Source organism: Melopsittacus undulatus, chromosome 8 (genome assembly GCF_012275295.1).
Source record: "Melopsittacus undulatus isolate bMelUnd1 chromosome 8, bMelUnd1.mat.Z, whole genome shotgun sequence".
NCBI classification, from domain to species: Eukaryota; Metazoa; Chordata; class Aves; order Psittaciformes; family Psittaculidae; genus Melopsittacus; species Melopsittacus undulatus.
In genome coordinates, this window is record NC_047534.1 from 38,725,987 (window position 1) to 38,746,355 (window position 20,369).

Consider the following 20,369-nt stretch of genomic DNA (forward strand, 5'->3'; position numbering starts at 1 on the left):
AACGCACATTAAAAACTCCAGGAAATTGGAAATCTGTGGAGAAAAATAAAAAATTAAAGCGTTACTGACAAATTGCAAAATGCATCTCAAATAACAAAGACTCCATCAAATACAGATGCAAGGTAAAAATCCCCAACACAATAAATCATTGCCCTACTTAAAGAGAGATTGGTTAGCAAGGAGCAGTATGGCTAAATTGTTGCTTTGTCTGTTTTTACAAGGGAGGCAGATGGAGATCTACTAAATCTGGGATTGTTTCCCCAGAGGCAGCGACAGGGAAGCTAGAAAATGTACAGGCGTATAAGATTTCTGGTTATAAAATGTCAGATTCCCTTAGAGGAACTGAAATTCAAGGCATGCATACAGCAGGGAATTTTCAATTGTGTAAGGAAATCAATGAAGTTTCAAAAGTCTTAAAAAAATACTTGATCCAGAAACAACTCAAAGAACTTGCCTACCAGAAAAATAAAAAACAACCCCAAACCAACCCAAAACAAAACACCAAAAAACCTCCAAAGAAATACAAATCCAAACACAAAAACAAATAGGTGACAAACAAGGAAATGCATGCCAATGGGAAAAACTCTTTACAAAGTCTTTTGAAGCAATGTTGTGAGAAAATAGCAGGAAAATCTCAGTTTGATTAGGGATACAGACATGGACTGAGGTAGGGAAGATCATGCTTAGGTCATCAAAGGGACTTCACCGCACTTTTTCAATGCATGAAAGCAAGTGGTTAGATTTTTAGCTGTGTTTCTTTTTAAACTCTGTTTTCAGACATGAATTTTAAAGACCATGGAAATGAATGGAAATCAGGAGAAAAAAACCCAAACAAAACCAAACACCTCTCGTTTCTTCTTCACATCCACATGGCGACAAGGCTATTACTGTCTTGAAATGGGTAGAGTGCTAAGCAAACACAGAAGGCTGCCCGTATTTAGTTAAAATCAAGAGAATATGAGTTTAGACAGTCTGGACTGATCACCACGGGAAAGAAGACATGTTGAGGTAATCACTTAGAAACATCACCCATTATAAGAAGAACTGGTACTTAATGGAGGAGAAATATTGAACTAGATCTACCTGTATCTTCTGTTTCTACATCTGGTCTCCCAGTTTTGGAAGACTTTTACTGAACTGTTTCTCACAAAGACTAACATCAGATAGGTTACAGGAGAAGCCAGTTGAAAAGGAGTATTGGAAAACCTGAGTCTATTTCTACAGAGGGAGGCTTGTGTAATGTGCCTTTGAAGTATTTATTCTTGTTGTTTCTTGTATTATTGGCCCTTTGAGATCACCAAAAAGGCAGATCAACATTTGCAACATTAGGACACTAATTTAATATTTTGCATAGAAATTCCTCCCACCCCCCATGCACATGTATTCATACTTCAAATGCCTTATGGTGCTTATACACAGGTTATTTTTGAAAGGGACAATAATAACTAAGCCTTAGTTCTGGAAAATACAACAGTTGAGTAATGCAAGACTTCCTCAAAATAAGTATTAGTCCTTTCATATATATAAAATGGATTAGTGTGAAGAACTCAGCAGTTCAGTTTCTAGAAGAAAGAGAAAACGTTACTTACATTGCTTGCACTATCTCTCACAGGATGTCTGTGAGAATTTCTTGAAGCCTCTCAGTGGTGGCCTCTCCTTATAATCTGCTACAAAATATCACCCAGGTTTAATATTACTGTTCCCTTTGGCAGGAAAGACTTCCCAGCTCTTGGGGTTTCCCTAACTGATTTTGGCTTGTGGGCAACCTTAAGTGGTTTGCTTGTATTCAGCACGGATCTATTTCCTTTCAGTTGCAAACTTACATCACATTAGATCTATTATCAATGACAGATGCTTTAAAAACCCCAAATCTTCTGAGTTTATTTTGGTAGAGCCAGATTTAAAGTTCTGAATGAATGGAAATGATAAAATGCAATTCTAAGTCATGCTCTACATGTCTTCTTCCTGCAGTACACATTCATATTTACTCAGGGTAGGATCCCACCTCTTCTTGTTTTTCTGACTTGGTTTATGCAGCTTTTCAGTTGAAATGTAGCAAGTAGCAGCTTCTCTCTTCCATCAGGTTCCTCTGAGTTTACAGACCTGTTATCTCCTTATGAGGTCTCTTGGATTAAATGTGCTTCCTGTTGCTCATACTACTTTTACAGTTGTTTTGATATTCTTCAGCTTCTAATATTTCCTAAGAAATATTAATTGTACAACATTCTGTAATTTCCACACTTATAGTGTGTGTTCAGTGTTTGACAGAGATGAAGGGTGACGCTTTGATAATACAGATCACCTGGCACTTAAAATTTTCCATCATACCCACCTATGCCATTATCTAGAGCACAGCATTTGGTAGGGAGCTGTAGCCAAGAATGGCAGGTTGCATAGTGGAAGACTTAAATGAAATGCTTTATAAAGATGTTTACAATTATGGGTTAAATGTTGCTGTTTCTGATGAGAATGGTTCTTTCAAAGACAGATCCAAGATAAACTTACATGTAAAATGTTCAAAACTATATACAATTATCTATCCACCACTACATCTCTCTGTAGGACGTTGATGGTTAGCATTCAGCGTAGTATCATTTTTGGGGTAAAAGTAATTCACAAGCCTACTGAACAGAAATGTATTTGTTCTGAAGAATGTTATATATTCACAGGGGTTCTTAATCATTTTCATCTTAACAGTGAATATGGTGCATGGTCATTGTAGACCACCTTTCAATATGAGATTGAATAACATCTCTATGGCAACTACAACAGCTGCTTACATAGAAAAATAATATTGTGTGAACGTAACATTCTTAGTTCTTTACAATAGGACTTAACAGTTGGATATGAAAAATGCTCATTCTTTCCCCAGTCCTGATAGACATTTTGAGATTTCTGAATCTATTTTGGAGACTGCTGCTTTAGATTGCAGCAAATTTGTCTTGAAAAGGGCTGAAAGATAGAAAAAAGATAAGAAAATATGAAAATGTTGGATATTGCTAATGTGTGACCATACATGGATGCTCCTTTTCAAGATAAGCAATTTGGTGTCTGATTGACCCCAAACCCTGCCAGCCTGGGTCTTTTGGTTTTTTTTTGTGAGCTGAGCTACTGAAGGATTTGTGTACACTCACAATCTCTCCACCATCAGTCCAGTGTTATCAGTTTTGGTAGTGTGTTCTTCCTACTGTGTCTTCTGTTCTGCCACTACAGATTCAAACTCAGAATTTCTGGAAAAAAACACGTGTCCTGTTTTCAGCTTCTTTTCCTCTCTGTAGGAGGCATCAGCAATCCTTTCAAAAATATTTGGTGATGCTTTAGAGTTCAGATTCCTTCTGAGCAAGAAGTTCATGGTAGGTAAAGCACCAGAAGAAAGGGCTATATTCATGTTTTCACAGGATAATTAATTCAAACTCTGAAAAATTTCCTGTCCTGAATTATAAAAGAACTTATTGAACATGAGACCGTAAACAGGGTATGATGTAATTCTTGATGGTATTAAGTAGCACAGCTCTTCTCCAAAAGCTGAAGTTTAGAGCAAGAATGTTTTCTCTAGTATTAAATGTTCTTGTTTTCCTTTGTGCAGATGAACCACAAATGTATTACCCCAGGATTTCCCATGTTTGCATCATGTTCTACAGGCATGATAATGGAATTATAAAAGATACTATACAACTGTTTAAGTTTTATTTTAATGTTTGTAATTTAGAGTATTATTATTTTTCTATTAAGTACAATTACAAAACCTGATGTTTCCTAGTGTAGTGATTATATTTATGATACGGTTTTGTACAGTTTACAAAACAGAACTCGCTTGTAACCTTTTTGTTTTGCATGGCTCACAGGTCGGCTGGCAAGGCCAAACGTTTGAGAATCCTGCTGGGTATTTGTTTAAATTCAGGAAACAGAGAAACCCTTGACGATCAGGAACTGAAAGGTGGCAAGCAAAGCAGAAGACATGGTGGTTCAGCTGGGGGGGGGTTTGTGCTTCTGGTCCGACAAGTCCCAGAGGAACTGGAAACCACCGAGGTAACCATGACCCAGGGACAATAAACACGCTGTGCTGGAGAAGGCTACTTCCAACAGCAACCGGTGCTGAGATAATCCCGTGGCCCCGGTGCGCGGCGGTGCCGGGGTGATGGCCGTGCCTGCCCAGAGCTAGACCGTCGGGGTCAGCGCTCAACCTGGGGCGCTTCAGCCTTAACCAGAACCACCCAGACACCGCTCCCGAACTCGCTGGCAGCAACAGTGACCGAGCCGGGGCCGCCCATCACTGCGGGCGCTTGTGACAGCGATTCCCCTCGGCTGTGGTACGGGCGCGGCCACAGGTACCACCGGCCTCCCCCGTAGCCAGGCACAAGCTCCGCCCCACGGGCGACCCCCCGGCCCCTGTGCGCCACACCTGCGGCCGCTGAGGCGGGGCGGCGGGAGGGCGCCGGGGCCGGGCGGACGCATGCGTCGGGACGGCGGCAGCGGGCTCAGCCGCCGGGGTCCAGCGGAGTTGGGACGTGCTCGGCTCGGTGTGGCCGGAGCGGGGCTGCTGCGCCCGTCCGCGCCGCGTCCCCGCTTCCTTCTCGCTTGGCGGCTGAGGTAAAGGGGTGCGCGATGCCCTGGGGCTCCGCAGGTGCCGGTTGGGATCTTGCTCAATGTCACGGGCGGCGGAGGGCGAGTTGGAGTCAGAGCGAGCGCTCTGCTCTTTGGAAATGCTCGGTTGCTGCCGGAGCCCCTGGTCAAGCGTGCTCCGTTCCGTCCGGCCGGGGAAACTTTGGCGGAACAGAGCGGGGCGAGAGGCGGGGAGCGGCGGTGCGGGTTTCCCCAGGGGTTCCGCCTGCCCCGGCGGAGGGGTTCATCGGCGTTTCTCGCAGCTAAGCTTGCTTCCAGAAAGGATAAAGCGCGCCTCTAAATAGGTCAGGGTCTTCAGCAATGCATGCGGTTTGCCTAGCAATTCTTCTTACCTTCTAGCCCTAACGGGGCTCCTCTTCTTGAGCTTCAGGGCTAGACGGAGCTCTGTTTTCCTTGCGTGACTTTTTTAAAGCCCAAATAGTTGCGTGCGTGTAGCTCAGCTTTCTTGTTTAATAAATCACGACGGCTTTGGGAAAGGTAAATTTCTTCCGCCAAGGAGGAATTAACCTACTTGAAGGTGTCATCCTTGATGAGCTAATTACCCCTAATAAGTGTGTTTTGCTTCACCAGCTTCATCGCAAGCCTGTGGATGGTGGTGCCATGTGTAAAATGGTAAACTGTATGTCCTGATGAGACTATGTTTAAAAGCATTTGGAGATGTAGGCGCAGGGTTGTGTTTTCTGGGGATGCAGACACGAAATTTTCTTTGTTTCAGAGGAGTTGTCAGGGTATTGATCTACGCGTGAATGCTCATGTTTGTTATCTGATGATTTTTTGGCTCCTAAACAAACTAGGGAACTCTCTTCATGGGTTTTAAGTCCTCTGGGCACTAGGTCTTGTTAAGCTTGAGTGGAAAAGTTTGTAAATGGAAAAGTTAGAGAAGTGTGGCAATGTGAGTGCTTAGAAGTTCAAATAAATCTTCAAGTGAGCATTTAACTGTAGCTAACTATTGCTTTTAAGAGGAGCAAGGTGATAGATTTATTTCCCATTGTCTTTGCTGTTCCTTCAGTGGTGTTTTTCAAAGCGTAAAAATGAGGTGCAAAACAAGCCCTCTATTACTGTGAAGAACCTGTAAGTTTTCTTATTTGAATGAAATATAATATGAACTGGTAGTGTAGGAGCGTTGAGGTGATGGGGATATGTTTGAGTGATTGCAATAGATGTAGATGAAGCATTGTCACTGCAGGTCCGGAACAAGAGGTAATGTCCTAACACTGGTGAGACACCCAGGCTGGTAAAGCAGGGAGGATATGCTCCTCGAATGTTCTGTCTGATGGCAGCATTGCGTTCACCAGGGGATGCAGCCATCCCATACCCTCTTACTTCAGATCTGGAAAGGAGAAAAAAATATCTCTTTGCACAGTCTGGAGCTGATGCTAGATGGGTTTGAAGGGGTTATGCTGCTGCTTCTTTTCCCAGTAAATAATCTTGCAACTCCTTCCAACTCACAGGTCAGTAGGCTGCCTAGAGGGAGGTACAAGGGTTTTCTTCTTTTTTCTTGGTTGCTAAAAGTGTTCCTTCATGGCTGCAAACCTTTTTCTGGTGTTCAGGCTTGCTAGATGCATTTTGTGTACCTCCAGTTGTGTACTTTACCAATGAGCAGGGATTAATGTGGCTGTGTGAACCATGGAGCAGGGGAAGAGAAACTGTGGTAAAATTGGTCACGTTACTAATGTCTTATTCTGTTGTTTGGTTAAATAATCCAGAAGGTAGTAAGAAATTAGAATCCTCTTACATGATATCTTCACTAACTTACCAAGTTCCTGTATTGTGTTTTTCCCCCACAATGAATAATATAATGAATTGATGCTTAGTTAAGCTTAAAAGTGTTAACAAAAAGTAGCTGGAATCAAGAGGTTGTGCCATCTTGTCTCTTCCCTCACTAGCAGGAGCTGTCCATTGCCTTTGTGCTCTGCTTGCACTATGCAATTTCCGTAGGGATGAATGTATTCACACCAGTGTCAGCCTCTCTTAGCCAACTGTTCTGAACTGTCTGCATCTTTTTTCTCCTGTTTTTGATCTCTTCAGCTAAGTTTTAGTTGAGTGGCTATCTTCCTACTTGACTACAGTTGCTCAGGGTTAAGGCAGTATAAAAGCATGAAAAAGTCTTGTGGAAGATAATCTTTTAGGGGAGTGTAGGCTTGTTAGTTAATTAGCTCTGCAAGTCCTAAGATTTCAAACAGCAGTGATGATTGCTGCATAAAAAGTAACAGATGCTTAACCGTTGTTGCAGTCTTTGCTCTTCAGGTTATCACAAGGGACTGTGGCTTGAGAATATTTGCTCTAAGAGTTTGAGAGTGTATGAAATGAGACATTAGTGTTATTTTTAAAATGAACATATGGTACAGCTGTGGTAGTCTCAAATCCTGAAACATTCGTCAGGCTATGTTGCAACATAACAGTATGGAACTGGAGTACAAGGTTCTCTCTAGTGTACTGAAATACACTGCAAAACTTGAGTCATTTGTAGTTGATGGGAAGATGGCATTGCAGTTTGACTAGTCTGCTTTCTGAAATTTTGCTATTACTTTGTTATATGGCTTAAAATATTGAAATTCTTTGAATGTCAACTTGTAGCAGATAAATATTTTAGTTCTGTAACTTTTGCACTTTATTCAGAAAACTGTAGTACTTAGTATGTCACCCATCAAGATAGAAGCACAAGTATCTTATCTGATGCAATCTTGTATTACCTCTGATACAGTGAAGGTAGAGGCAGATGTTAAATGCTATAGTATCCCAGTAACAAAGGGGGAATTTACCCAAATCTAGTGACTGTGCTTGCGTCTTTTATCCTCAGGCTGATGAATGCTCAGAGAGTTGAAGGAATTACTCTCCTGTGTGACCACAGTATGCCTCTTGCTGTGTAGGTTGGTAGATATTTACCAGACGCTCTGCTTGCCTGACTACAGATGAAGTTAAAATTTTGGTTGAAGGGCTATTTTCTATTGTTATTTTCCCACAGATGCAAAACATAGAGGCTCTTTTCACAGGTAGAATTTCTCTTTTTACTGCAGCTTCACAGAGCGTGCATAATCTTAACACAGGAAGTTTATGGGTTTTGTTACTTAACAAGTGACAGTGTTCTTAAACTTCTAAAACACTTTGAAAATTCGCGTCCCAAGGATTTTTTTTTTCCCATAAAATTTGTCTGAGTCCTGATTTTATGTAATGTACAGAGCAAACTGGGGGAATTGCAACAAAAATTGGATCAGTGAAGTTATTTGACATAATTCTGTGTTGTTGGAAAAGGTACTGCAGAAGAGTAGCTAGTATTCTAATACAGCTGCATTCCGTGGAAGAATATACCGTTAACTAAGCATTGCTTAATTTATGACAGAGTAGTAGGTTGGTAAAAATAACAATTCACAATTTGTTTTAGTATAATGTGTTTTTTAACAATCAGAGGGTCATGGTCTTACCCTGTTTGCCAAAAGGCCTTTTTTTCTTATGCCCTGCAGTACATCACATTTCATGAAGTTGAGCTAGTATTTCCAAGTGATGAATCATGTCCATTAACTTTTGCAATTTTATCGCTTCCTTTCTAGATAAGTGTTCTCATCTGATTATTTGCAGTAATTCTTTTGAATTTCTCAAATGTAAAGCTTAGAATCTTAACATATACATTGAACACTTCACTTACAACTGTGATTTTTCTTGTGTATTAGCTAAAGCTGACATTGCTTTCTATAAACATATTAATTGACATGTTAAAAATTCATTAGAGAACCTGAGCTGCCAAGGCTTGTAAAAATAGAAGGGTTGTAAACTAATCCAACTATATCAGTGCAGTTCCAGTCCTTCACTTATCAATACTGGTACTTTACCAATTTGCTGCTGCTGAATTTTGCCAGGTGTATCTGAAAATGACAAGTGGTGCTAATACACATCTAGGCATGTTAGAATTGTGCTGTTTACATTATTGATGATTTTTTTTGAATATGAGCAAGTTTGGTTGTTACGAAAAAACTGCTAATACTTCATTCCTCAGTGAAATTATGGAGTAACATTTTCTATTGGCAACAACTTATTTTGGTGTTAAACATTTAGAATAAGGATTTTAAAGGAGGGAGTAGCTAAACATGAGTACAAGTAGAAGCTTTAGACTTTATATGAAGTCCTTTTCATCTCTTTATATCTCTAAATTCTTTTCAGCTACATAGTCTCTGTTTAGGTATTTCACAGGTTTTAAAAGGTTGTGAGTTTGCCTTGAACACAGACTGCATAAATAGGTTTCTGTTTACAAATAGATGAAATGCACTTTCTTCTGTGGCAGAATGCAGGATCTGCATAATTATGCATCTTGGTTCACAGTTTTATAGAACTATTTTTGGTATTTTGCTGTGTGACAGGGTGATGGGTTGCAGTATTGATAAAATGCTATGATTCTGGAATATACTGGACAGTGTTTCAGTACTCTTGTCTTTCTGTTGGTAAACTGTTTGGTGCAGGCATGCCAGTGCTGAAAGTATGGAGGATTTGGGGCACACTTGCAAGTAAGTCATTGATTCTGCATGTGAAGTAGGGTGCATCTTTCCTCCTACAGCTCACTGAATCATATCAAGAAATGTTTCAGAAAGTCTCCTCTTGCGAATGAAGCTCAAATCCAGTCCACTCTGATAATATAATGACGTTCACACCATCACTTGTATCTGTGTGGCAGGGAAGGTGATCCTTGCCAAACTAAGGTAAACCTTGTACATAAAGGAAGGCCGTGTAACAGCTTACTGCAGACACTGAGGAACAGTTCTATACCTGACTGAAATGACAGGGTTAAGGTCAGGAAAGGAAACTAAACTGAAGTTTGAATTATATTGTGATGTAAAAACATACTTTTTCTTATTTTACTTTTTTAATGTGCCATGGTATTTTTATGGTTTGTGAAGCTTTTGGTGCATCATGGCAGCCAAAATGCTGCCATTCTACAACTAGTGCCTTCTCATGCTGAGGGGTTCATAATCAATTTACTTAATGGTGGCTCATGCAGTGCTGATTCCCAGCAGAGGATGCCACCTACTGAATCTTTAAAACTACTCAGCATTACTGAACTTGTAAGATCTAATGAGTTTATAGCAGAAGTGGTTATGGCTGTAGGCCATGTTGTTTTCTCGGTATATACTTGTGCAAGTACCAGAAAGTTAAACATATGGTAGGAGACTTTGTTTAACAGCTCATGCTGTTGAATTTTAATTTGACACTTCTCAGTACATCCCATTTAAATACAGTAGACTATCAGGTCTCCTTAGTCCTATTACAATTTGATACAATTTCAAAGATTAATTAATTTAAGGATCAGTGATGTGACAAGCAGCGTTAGTACAGTATGCTTTGAAAGAGAGGAAAAAATAATGTAATTTTTATGTAACTTGATTTACACATTACAGTGTTTATTTGTTTCTGTCATAATTCTGAGCTTTAGAAATGAGCCTGTTTTGCTAACCCAGAGAGAAAAGTTTTTGAGCATAGAAGCTCTTTATCAAGATGTATCCCAGAGAAGATGAGTTTGGGTAAGATATTACAAGTAAACACTCTCAAAGTTCTTACTCTGCCTTGTGTAGCAAGATTTCTGAAGGAGGTATAGGAACCTCCGAATGGGGTTTTATAATTGCAATGCTAATATAATACAAGCTAGGAGAGGATTACCTAGTCTCTGTCTTTGCATGACTGCTTATAAAAAAAACCAACTATTGTATAATTGTTCTTCTTTTGGCCACCTACTAATAATTGAATGGTGAATCTTTGACTTGGAATTGCAAATGCATGTAAGTGCCTAGATGCACTTCATTTTTCTTTTAAAATGAGATTATTTAGTACATCTTCCTAATTAAGAAAACCCCTTATAAATCAATGTCAGAGTTTTACGGAAAAAGACTGCCTTTGTTCTTTTCTGCAGTCTGTTATCTGCAATGCAGGTGCAGTCTATGCCAGACAGATGCATATTTGGTAGACTGTGGGGCCCATGCATAGTCAGTACTGTGTTTGATGCTTAACCTGGTCCTTTGTAAATCAGAAAAATAAGAATACCCATATTACAGATGCCAAACAACATTAAACCAGCCTAAAACTTGCAAAGTTAGCTATCTGAAAATGAGGAAATGTCAGAAATAGATGTCTGTGCAACCTTAACTGAGTGTGGTGGTGTATGTAATCAGGAGTAATTTTTGTTTGTGGGTTTCTTGTTTGGGTTTTTTAGTTTTTTTTTTTTTATTGTTGTACTCTCACCAGGCTTTGTGTACAGGTTTGCTTACTGACAGATAACTTGTCTTGGACCTCTTGGTGTATGGCTTGTCACTCAAACATTATTCTGAGAATGTGGGCTTTTCACTGGTTCTCAGTCTGTACTAGCTGTGTGCTCCACAAACAGTGAAACACACAAACAAACCCCAAAACAAACCCCAAAACTAATCTTTGCAACACTTCCATGACACAAATGAATGGCCTTCTCTTGACATGGGGATGGTGGGGCTTGTGCACAGAGAGTGGTCTTTGGCAATATTGGATGCTCGGTTTAAGTCACAGGGACTGGTATATTAACACTTGGTATTTACAGCAGAGCTTCTGTTGCTTTGAATGACAGAATTAGTATTCAGCACTTCTCTGAACTAGAGCTTGCAGTTATCAAGTTAGGCTCCCAGAAAAGGTGTGCACAATTAGTGATTATGGAAGGATTGATTTAAGGAACTTGCATAGCATTACTAGCACCTCTCTGGTAGAGCCCAGGCTACGAGTAGATTCTGCACTGCAGCATTCAAGTACCTTGAGAGAAGCTTTTTCCCTTGCAGCCTCCTGCTCTTCTTCCAACAGCAAATGAAGTAGTTTTTTCAGGAGGTAGCTATTCTTATGAGTTACATGGATTGTCTTGACTCATCTCCACTCTTTGAGGTGCAGGAAAACATGATCTTCTAATTTAAAGAGCCTAAGGAGTCATGGCAAATGTTAGAACTGTTCATTAGTGCTTTTCAGGTGTTTTAGATCCAGAGCCTGGCTTCTGGAGCTTGTGGAATGATTGAAGAAATGAACTTTGTACTACTGTGTGGAGCAGCATTAGAGGCTTGGATGTGGTTTTTCTGAGTTTCACTGGTATTTGTTGAGGTATCATCAGATCCCAGTCTGGAGAACTTAAGCATATATTTTTTAGGTAGGTCACATCAGAAGCGGCAGAACCTTATCACAAACAGTTTTCAGCACTCAAAATGGAGTTAGAACACTCCTAGTCCTATAGGTAATGAAGATGTTAAGCACCCTAACATATGGTAGGGATGTTTGATGCTTTTGCCTTATTCTATATAGTATTAAACTGCTTAAAATTAATATATATTGTCTGCAAATGCATAAAATAAGTTTTGAAGGCAGAAATCACTCTTCTGTTAGAAGTATCTGAGATTGCTATAGCTTTACTGATCTAGGTTTGAATGAGACTGCATCCACTGTACTTGGGACCTTTTCTCTGCTGCAGGCAGGTAACAGATGTAAGTGGTATTCCTGAAAGACTAGACAAGAACCGCCTACACTGGCATTTTCTTTGTCTTTCAGACAGGTTTGGGAAAACGTTTCAAGTCAAATTTTGCTGTCTGTCCTCACCAACTCAAGAACACTGCAAAAATAGCTTAAGAAACCAGGCAATGGAAATTTACACACTTAAGCAAGCATCAGAGAAAGTTGCATTGATGATCAGTAATAACAAATGTTGACAGAACTAATGTCAAAATTTGATTATATTGTCAACTTTGCAATTTGGTTATGTCAACAATGTTGCAATGCCACGTTAACTTTGTGAATTTGATGAGTCATATTTTTCCCCTTCATAATTACAATCAAACATGTAACACAAATAGAATGGGGATGAGAAAGTGAGAGGTAGACAAAACAAGAATGCTATAATGCTTTGTTTTTACCTCTTTACGGGAATTTTCATTAGCCAGTATTTCTGCAAATAACTTGGTGGAGGTTGGTTTATTTGTTACAATTTAAAAACAGCTGGAAAAAACCTTCCCTTGAAGGACTTCCCTTATTTATTTGTAGCTCTTAGAAGCTTTTCACCTTGTTTTATTAAGTTTCTGTGTTGCAGTTTTGTAAGAAAGAATTGTAATTTTCTTCATCTGTAAAGTGGACATTGGATCTTGAGCAAGGATAGGAAAAACTCTGTTCTTGTTCAGAGGAAATGATTTATGATAATGTGATTTGGCAAATGCTGTGGGGCTTTTTTTGTTTAAAAAGAACATGTTGGTGTTAAACCCCAGATGACACGACAGAGGAGGCTGCAAGGAGTCTGTGGCCGGCAGGAGCATGTGGGGTTTGTAATCTCTATATGCAGCACTGCGACTGCTTCCTGCTTTATATGCTGTGTGCAGTTGATCAGAGGGCTATTGTGCCATGTGATTGTGATAACTATGGGAACTCTCATGGAGAGTCAGGAGTCAACAGCATGTTCTGTGCCAGGTGTGGGGGTCTTTGCAGATTTGTTTTTGTACACTGCTACTGTATAAATGTGGTTGTAATGCTAGCATGATGCTTTGCATGGAGTAGCTCTCGTTTTTACAGAGCTGAATATCATGTTTTGTGTGACATTGCATCAAAGTTTTCAATGTTTCTGATTATTCTTTTTGATTATATATTTTTGAACCTGTTTCTGTCATTATGTTGCTACTGTTGTGTTGCTTCTCCATCTTATGAGACCCCTCAAATTCCTTTCATGTCAATGACTTTTTGAAAAAAAAACCCATATATTTTAAAATTAGTTATAAGGTTCAAGTAGTTGGCTTTGGGCCAGGAAAGTATTCTGTGTTGTTTAAAAGTATCATTTTAGCTCTCTGAATCGGATAGCTTTCAAAAACAGGCATCAGTGATTAAGCATTGTCAGAATCTTTCTAGAATGCTTCTTACTAGGATTTGTATTTTATGTTTTTCCAAGAAGCCATAGGCAGAACTTAATTCACTTATCACAGTACTGCCAAATACTGCCTGGAGTTCATAGGAATGTGTCAAGATGAAAAAATTCCCTGAGATTGTTTGGGATCGTTCAGGTCTGAGGGTTGCAGGAGAGTGAACTGTGGCTTTGTCAGAGGACTGCAGATAGTCCCGCCTGGCCCCTGCTGTTCCTGACCATCCTCTGTACCTGTGTCTTTGATGTCCCCTCAGACAGCCTTAGTCTTTGGTCCTTCCTTCAGTAGTTGTATTTCTTGGGTTTTCTAATTTCTTGCCCCCTGCATTGGCTTGGTGAGCTGAGTATTTGATCTAATTGTGTATCTGATCCATATCGCTGTTCCTGATTGCAGCCTAGCTCCACAAATTGCAAGAGTGGCCAGTGACTCGGTGGGATGCTTGAGATACCTGAATAAAATGTCAGTCTTCAGATGGATGATGAATGCATTGCATTCAGCAATGCCGATGCATTTTTATTTTCCATAAAAAAGTTTTTTGAGCCCCTCTTCCAGTTAGTCAAGCATAAAGTAAAAGTTTGGGTTTTTTTGTGTTTTTTTTTTCCTTTTTTTTAAAAAGGGACTTAACGTACGTTATTTACCTTCAGTAAAAAATAATGCTTTTTATTTTTAAAGCCTGATTGCCTTAAGTAACTGTGTGTACATTCAGAGTGGGAAAACATTTGTTCTTCCTTGTTTTAAGGTATTTGTTGGAAAACTAAAGTTAGAAAAATAGAGTATGAGGCTATCATGTAAGCACTTGCGCAGAACTTGATAGTGGACAGTTGAGCATTATTGAGACTGAATACATATGTTTTACAATGTATATAGGTAACAATTACTGAGAATAATTCTCTTGCATTTGGTGAATTTCTTTAGTAGATACAATTATTAGATCACTAAAAAGAAGGTGAAAAAGAGTAAAAATAGAATGGATATCCATATTGCTATAAAAAAATCCTTTAGAGAAAAACTCTTGGAGTTAGAGGATCATGCTCATGTTGTATTTTTGTATGGCCCTGGTATAACAAATTTCTCGCTTACTAACGGATGCTCTAGGTGTCACAGTCTTAATATGCGTACTTAAAAGCCCTCTTGGGTTATGAGATAGATATATATATATTTCAGTTAACATGCCTGCATCAGATTTACCTCTAACTCTTCAAAGATCTTTTACGACATAATTGCATCAACTGAGAAATCTGGTATCAGGAAATAGATTGTTTTTTCTCAAGTGAGCCATACATTATTGGCAAAAGAATTCTGTAAATAGCCTGAAGTACTCACACTTCAGTTTAACTGTTAGATTTAGGTGCATTTGATTAATGCTTTGCCTCAGTGCATGTAGAGATTTCTTGGGTTGTGAACTTATTTCATCAGAAGCACAGGAGTTTGCTGTAATTGGAAATAAAATTACCGACTGAGTTCAAAGGCTGTATACAAGACTGCACTGCAATACACGTGTGCAAGGGAAAGTTAAGTCTTTTATTAAAAAAGAAAAAAAGGGTGACTCAGGATTTCATGGGGCTTCCATATCCTAAGAAATTAAATATCAATGTCTTTCATATAGTAATTCCCACCTCTTAGAAGAAAATACCTGTCTGCTTGAAATGCCTTTTAAATTTTGTCAATATTTTATGCAAAATATTTAGAGCTCTCCGGTATGCAGCAAAGAAGATAATATGCTTATCTGACCCTTTAATTAGTTCTCATTCTGTCTTGCATGATTTATAGCTCCATGACTCCTATGTAAAAATGACATGACTTAATGAAGTGGAAAGCTAGAAGGGGTTCACATGTCTAGTTGTTTGATGGTTTCCCCTAGCTAGGTTACTGGTGTGCTGGAGGAGGAGAAAGCAGCCATGAGGCTCTTCTCATTTATTATGGCAAGGATGTAAAAGTCTGTTGCTGTGACTTTAGGTTGTTTGCTTCCTTGTCACATATACAATTCATTGGAGCAAGGAGGGAATGTGGCTTTCCATAAAGCATAAAACTAGAAGGTAGGGATAGAAATGCAGATGTAATCTATCTTGGACAAATTTAGTTTAATGCAGCCATTTCATATATTCGGAATCTAGCTCTAACTTTTTCTTGGTAGTAGAGGCATAGTATTCCAGTGTGATTTAATTCCAGTAATGGGGTGGAAAACCCTTAGCAGGCCAAATGTTTTTCTTAGCTAAGGTGTTTTGTTGTGTGTTTTTTCAAATGGCTACTTTGAACACTTAAGTAACATTTTTGAAGAAAGAGGCAATTGCTGTATTACTCGTACACCTGAAGTTTCTCCATGTTTCAGATTGTCTTTGCATCTTTGATATGGTTCTGGTACTCTATATAACTACAATACTGTAAACTCAAATTAGTTGATTCTGGATTCTTAATAGCTTAAGTGGTCTGGAGTGGGGAGGGGAAAAAAATCAGGGATATCATTGAAGTCAGAAATGAAGTGACCAGTTTTGTTTTGATCTCTAGAAATCATTTGGTTTCTATTTGGGGCAGCTGCTTTCACTAATCACTGAGGAGAGCCATCTGAAACAGAAGAGTGGAATGAGAGGTTCTATTTATTTTGCTGTGTTTAATTTCAAGAATTACCACCTTCTGCTGAGAGTGCAGTAACATTACAGGTATACCTGTTTATAGCATCCGTCTGTGGGACAAACATGTAATTCTGAATCTGTTGTGATCTACAGGAATTTCCTACATATTCCAGCACGTTTCCATTCCTTATTTAGTCTGTAGTGCTCTCTTTGTGGAGGCACAAAGGCTAGAGCCTTTGCTGGCTCACATCTGAGAGTTGTGGTCTGTCCTGAGAGATCTGTAGGTTTATCCTTTTTCTTGTGTTCTTCCCCCCCTGTGATGTTTGGACTTACTAATCTTCAAAGAACTCTGTGGTACTTCTGCAGTTTATGTGATACTGTACACATGAGCTACTGAGTTAGTAAGTGAAGGCTGTTACCTACTCCTATGTTGGGAAACAGTGGCTGACACATATGTTGGGGTTCCCAGAGAGTACTATTTTTGCTATTGCCAGGTGTTTAGTCATTAATTAGGCTCTGTAGAATTTACAAGGTCTTCCTTCATGTTTCTGATCACCTTCTCATACTCAGAAATATTTGTTCAGTATTAGTGGGTTTCAGAGTGTCTTTTGGAAGCAGCAGTCACTGGAACAGCTGGTTTAGGAATTTTCAGGTATCTGAGGAAAAAAATAACACTCCCCCTCTTCCAAATGTCCTCTAAGCACTGGCAGTGGGTCTGATTGTGCAAGTAGGCTGTGTGGGTCATTGTCGTGTTTGTGTCTTTGGCTTCTGGGGACTGGACTCTTAAAATTCTTTCAAACACCAGTAGCAGAGAAACTGATTTGCCATTTTATGATTGCAGTTTGTGCTTACTTCGTGACTGCAGTTATGATGACAGAATTACAGTATTCAAGGAACTGTGCAACCTTATGAGGCTGCAGCAGAGCTTGAGAAATTTGTGAAAAACAGACAGTACTGTTCTTGGAAAGGGAGATCAGTCTTCTTAAACTGTGTATTTGGTGCTAGCTTGCAATTCCAGAAGTGAATTATAGAAGTTTTCCCAGCACTTTTTCCCCCAAGTTGCAACAAACAAGCAGTGATTTCTCCTACACCTTTCAAGGAGGCTGTTTTATAATATGTTATAGGAATCTTGATCAAAGTACAAGGTACATCAAAAGAGCCATTTCAAGAGTAGAGTAAGGAGTATACTTGCCATTCACTGAATAATCTTGAAAGTACCCCTGACAGAATGGCAAATTTCATAGTACAATCCCCTTCACACTCTGTGTCCTGCTATATAATATGATCTCTTTCATTCCTCTCATCTGGATGGAGGCTTTTTAAAGGTTTGTGTCAGGCTCGTTTCTCAGTTAAACAGAATTTTGGCGATGGTGATGGTTCCTGATTCTCTGCATTTATGTTAGCCCCTTCATTGCTACAAGATGGGCTGAGGTCACCTAATGAGAGCATCTCTGCATGCAGATGGGGATACCATAAGAAAATGGACTATCTCTTTCTAGTTTAGGTCATCAACTAGGAAAGTTTTTTAGTTAATATGAAATATAAGCACCTATGATGAAGTATTGTAAGTAAACCTGTTTAGATTTGCATAAGGTAATAGCTACAAGATACTATTAAGATCATCCAGCATCTTAATTTTCCTTTGGCAGTGTTTTATCCAATTCTGAGTAGGCTCATCTTGGCTTAACTTGGGATATGATCAGTTGTATTTTATAGGATGATACGTTTTGTAGGGAGTTGGAATTTTACTTAAACATTTTTCTAGGTAAGAAATATATGTTGGTGAATATGTGAATATAATAGGCTAAGTCTGATGATATCTTTATGTACAAAGGTGTTTGCATACTAGCTGTTACAATGAGGTTACTACTGAACTATTCAGTTGTTCTCAAGTCTGACGCTTTGGGGTACAGATACATTGATGTACCTGGCTCCTGTAAGTCCCTCCTTTTCTAGAGACATTGTCACATGCCGAGTGATCCACCTGTACAGAAGCATTTGTGAGATCAGATCCTAAGCCTATTACTGATACATGTAATTAGATGTTAGGCTTGCACTATAGTGCAGTTTCTTCCAAGTGTCACCTAACATTAACTGAAGAACAGGAATGGTTACGGACACTTAAACTGCTGAATCTTGGAAAACCATTTTGAAGAGGTGGTCTTTTACAACTGGGAACTGGGGACTGTGAGCCACTACCATATGTTAACTCCTTTGTGAACAAGGAGTCTTGAAATTATCCTCCTTGCTTAGTCTACTTTTAGAGAATAAATATCTTTTCCTCTGAAATAATTTGGTAAAAAAGCAATATCTAAGTATTAGTATTTGCTAGTGATTTCATATATCTGAGTGGTGGTGTTTGCTGATAAATCTTTCTTTTTTGTCTCTGTAAGAAATTTGGAATAACTATTTAAAAGGCAAGATCAGTATGATCAAATATTTCCCAACTTAAATGAAATACTCTAAAACAGCAGACAGTGGATGCTGTACTGGCCCTGTTTAGGCTTGCTGTGTTCTAGGAACCTTAGGATTAGTGTTTATCTGTTCCATAAAGGACCCAAATCATTTAGATTAGAAGTAATCTGATTGTATGGAAGTACAAATTATAGCACAAAGGCCATTCAAGTGGGTTAAGTGACCAGGGTTGGTAAACACCATATGACTGCTGATTGGTCGATGAAAGAGTATTAACTGAAAGATAATGATGGCTTTTAATCCAAATCTCTAAAGCGCAACAGCTGTAGCTCCCAAATGAGTTCACTCACAGAGTTTTAGGACATTGATTTATTTATTCTCAGCTATTTCTTTTTGCACAAAAATTAATTTGAAATTAATTGAATTCCTGTATAAAATATAGCTGTTCATTACAACTTTGATTAGATTTCCATTCCACTTTCAGTAAATAAGTTCACTATGATTTTTATGCACACTGGGGAAACTGTTGCTGTTTATTTCAGTGTTCTGCAATATGCTAGGGTAAATAGTTTGTGTGATTTGGTTCTCTCTTAAATTTTTCTCCCAAATTTGTGCTTACCCTGAAATGTGTGTGTTCGTTAAAGGCATCAGTTGAGTGACTGCAAAAGGAAAGTAATTTAACTTTATGGTTCCCTGGTCCAGCTGTCTGGGAAGGTCAATGAGAGAACAGATAAAGTTGGCCTAAATTATTGTTTATGGTCCAAGCAGTCAGACACAGGAAGAAGAGTTAAGGTTATTTTAAATGATACTGATTTATCTTATCTGTATCTAAAAAATGTGCATGATTAAACCAGTCCTCCATTGTTACTCAGGATTTATTCAGATAATCTAGATAAGATATGCTGTCATGCCAGGAGCAAACATTAGATCAGCTCGTGTACTGTACTTGCAGATTGTTTTGAGAGCAAAAATGGAGTCCTTAGGACCTAAGTCATGTTTCATCCTTTTGATGTAGACACACCTAATGCTAGATAGCAAGTGTAAGTAGGTATGGATCTTGTCCTTTGGATTTACAGTATAATTCAAAATGCATTTATAAAAACCTTAGCTTGTACAGAAGTTACTGGTGAATACCTTTGCAGAACTGGGAGGACATTGTTCAGTGCACCTTGAAAGAAGACCTTGAATGCAGTTACATTACAGCAGTATGAAATGCCGTTAGAAAAATCATGGCAAAAAGCCTTGTGACCTACCTTGACTTGGTTCTAGAGCCTGTGCTGTCTCTTATTTTAATGTGTTTTGTTATAAATATCATACATACTGCTTAGTTATTGAAATGCAAGAATTTCCTCTCTGAAAAGGTGGTTAAACCAGACTTTCAGTAAATGGTAACTACATTGCAGGTGTGATCTTGAGAGCCAAAACTCTTTTTGAGTATTGGCTGGTGCATTTGGGTAACAGTCTGTTCTACTACTGTTTCATGGAAAGGGCAAAGCAAGAGAATCTGTCAAGGTGCCCGTATGATTTCTATATGCGTGTGCATTTATGCTTGTCCCAGCAGTAGCAATGGAATGTAATGATGTCACATGTCATGGTTACTCAAGGAGTTGTGCAAGAACTTTGGTCTGCACAAATTTAGGATAGAAAAGGAGATAACAATAAAGTAACCTGTAAATTTTTGTTCCTTGTGTTGACAGACCAGATGTCTTCCAGTTTTTGCCTTTTTGAATGTGGCTAAGCCCTAGGTGATTAGCTGTATGAATTTTTTTGTCACTGGAATTTATGAAGCTGGACAAACCCGAAGGTGGACATGAAATTGCTTTATACACTCCAGTTATCTTTGGGAGTTTTTGCAGTGTGAGGAATTTAAGGCTGGGCC

At 39.0% G+C, this 20,369-nt stretch overlaps 1 protein-coding gene across 1 annotated transcript in view; it reads left to right on the forward strand.

The window, feature by feature from the left end:
* Window positions 1-4,495: 4,495 nt before the first annotated feature.
* The window catches only part of ZNF385B (zinc finger protein 385B), a 165,588-nt gene continuing 149,714 nt past the window's right edge, over window positions 4,496-20,369 (forward strand). The window contains exon 1 of the mRNA XM_005152566.2: window positions 4,496-4,590. The gene's annotated coding sequence lies outside the window, so the exon portion shown is untranslated. The remainder of the gene's footprint in view (window positions 4,591-20,369) is intronic.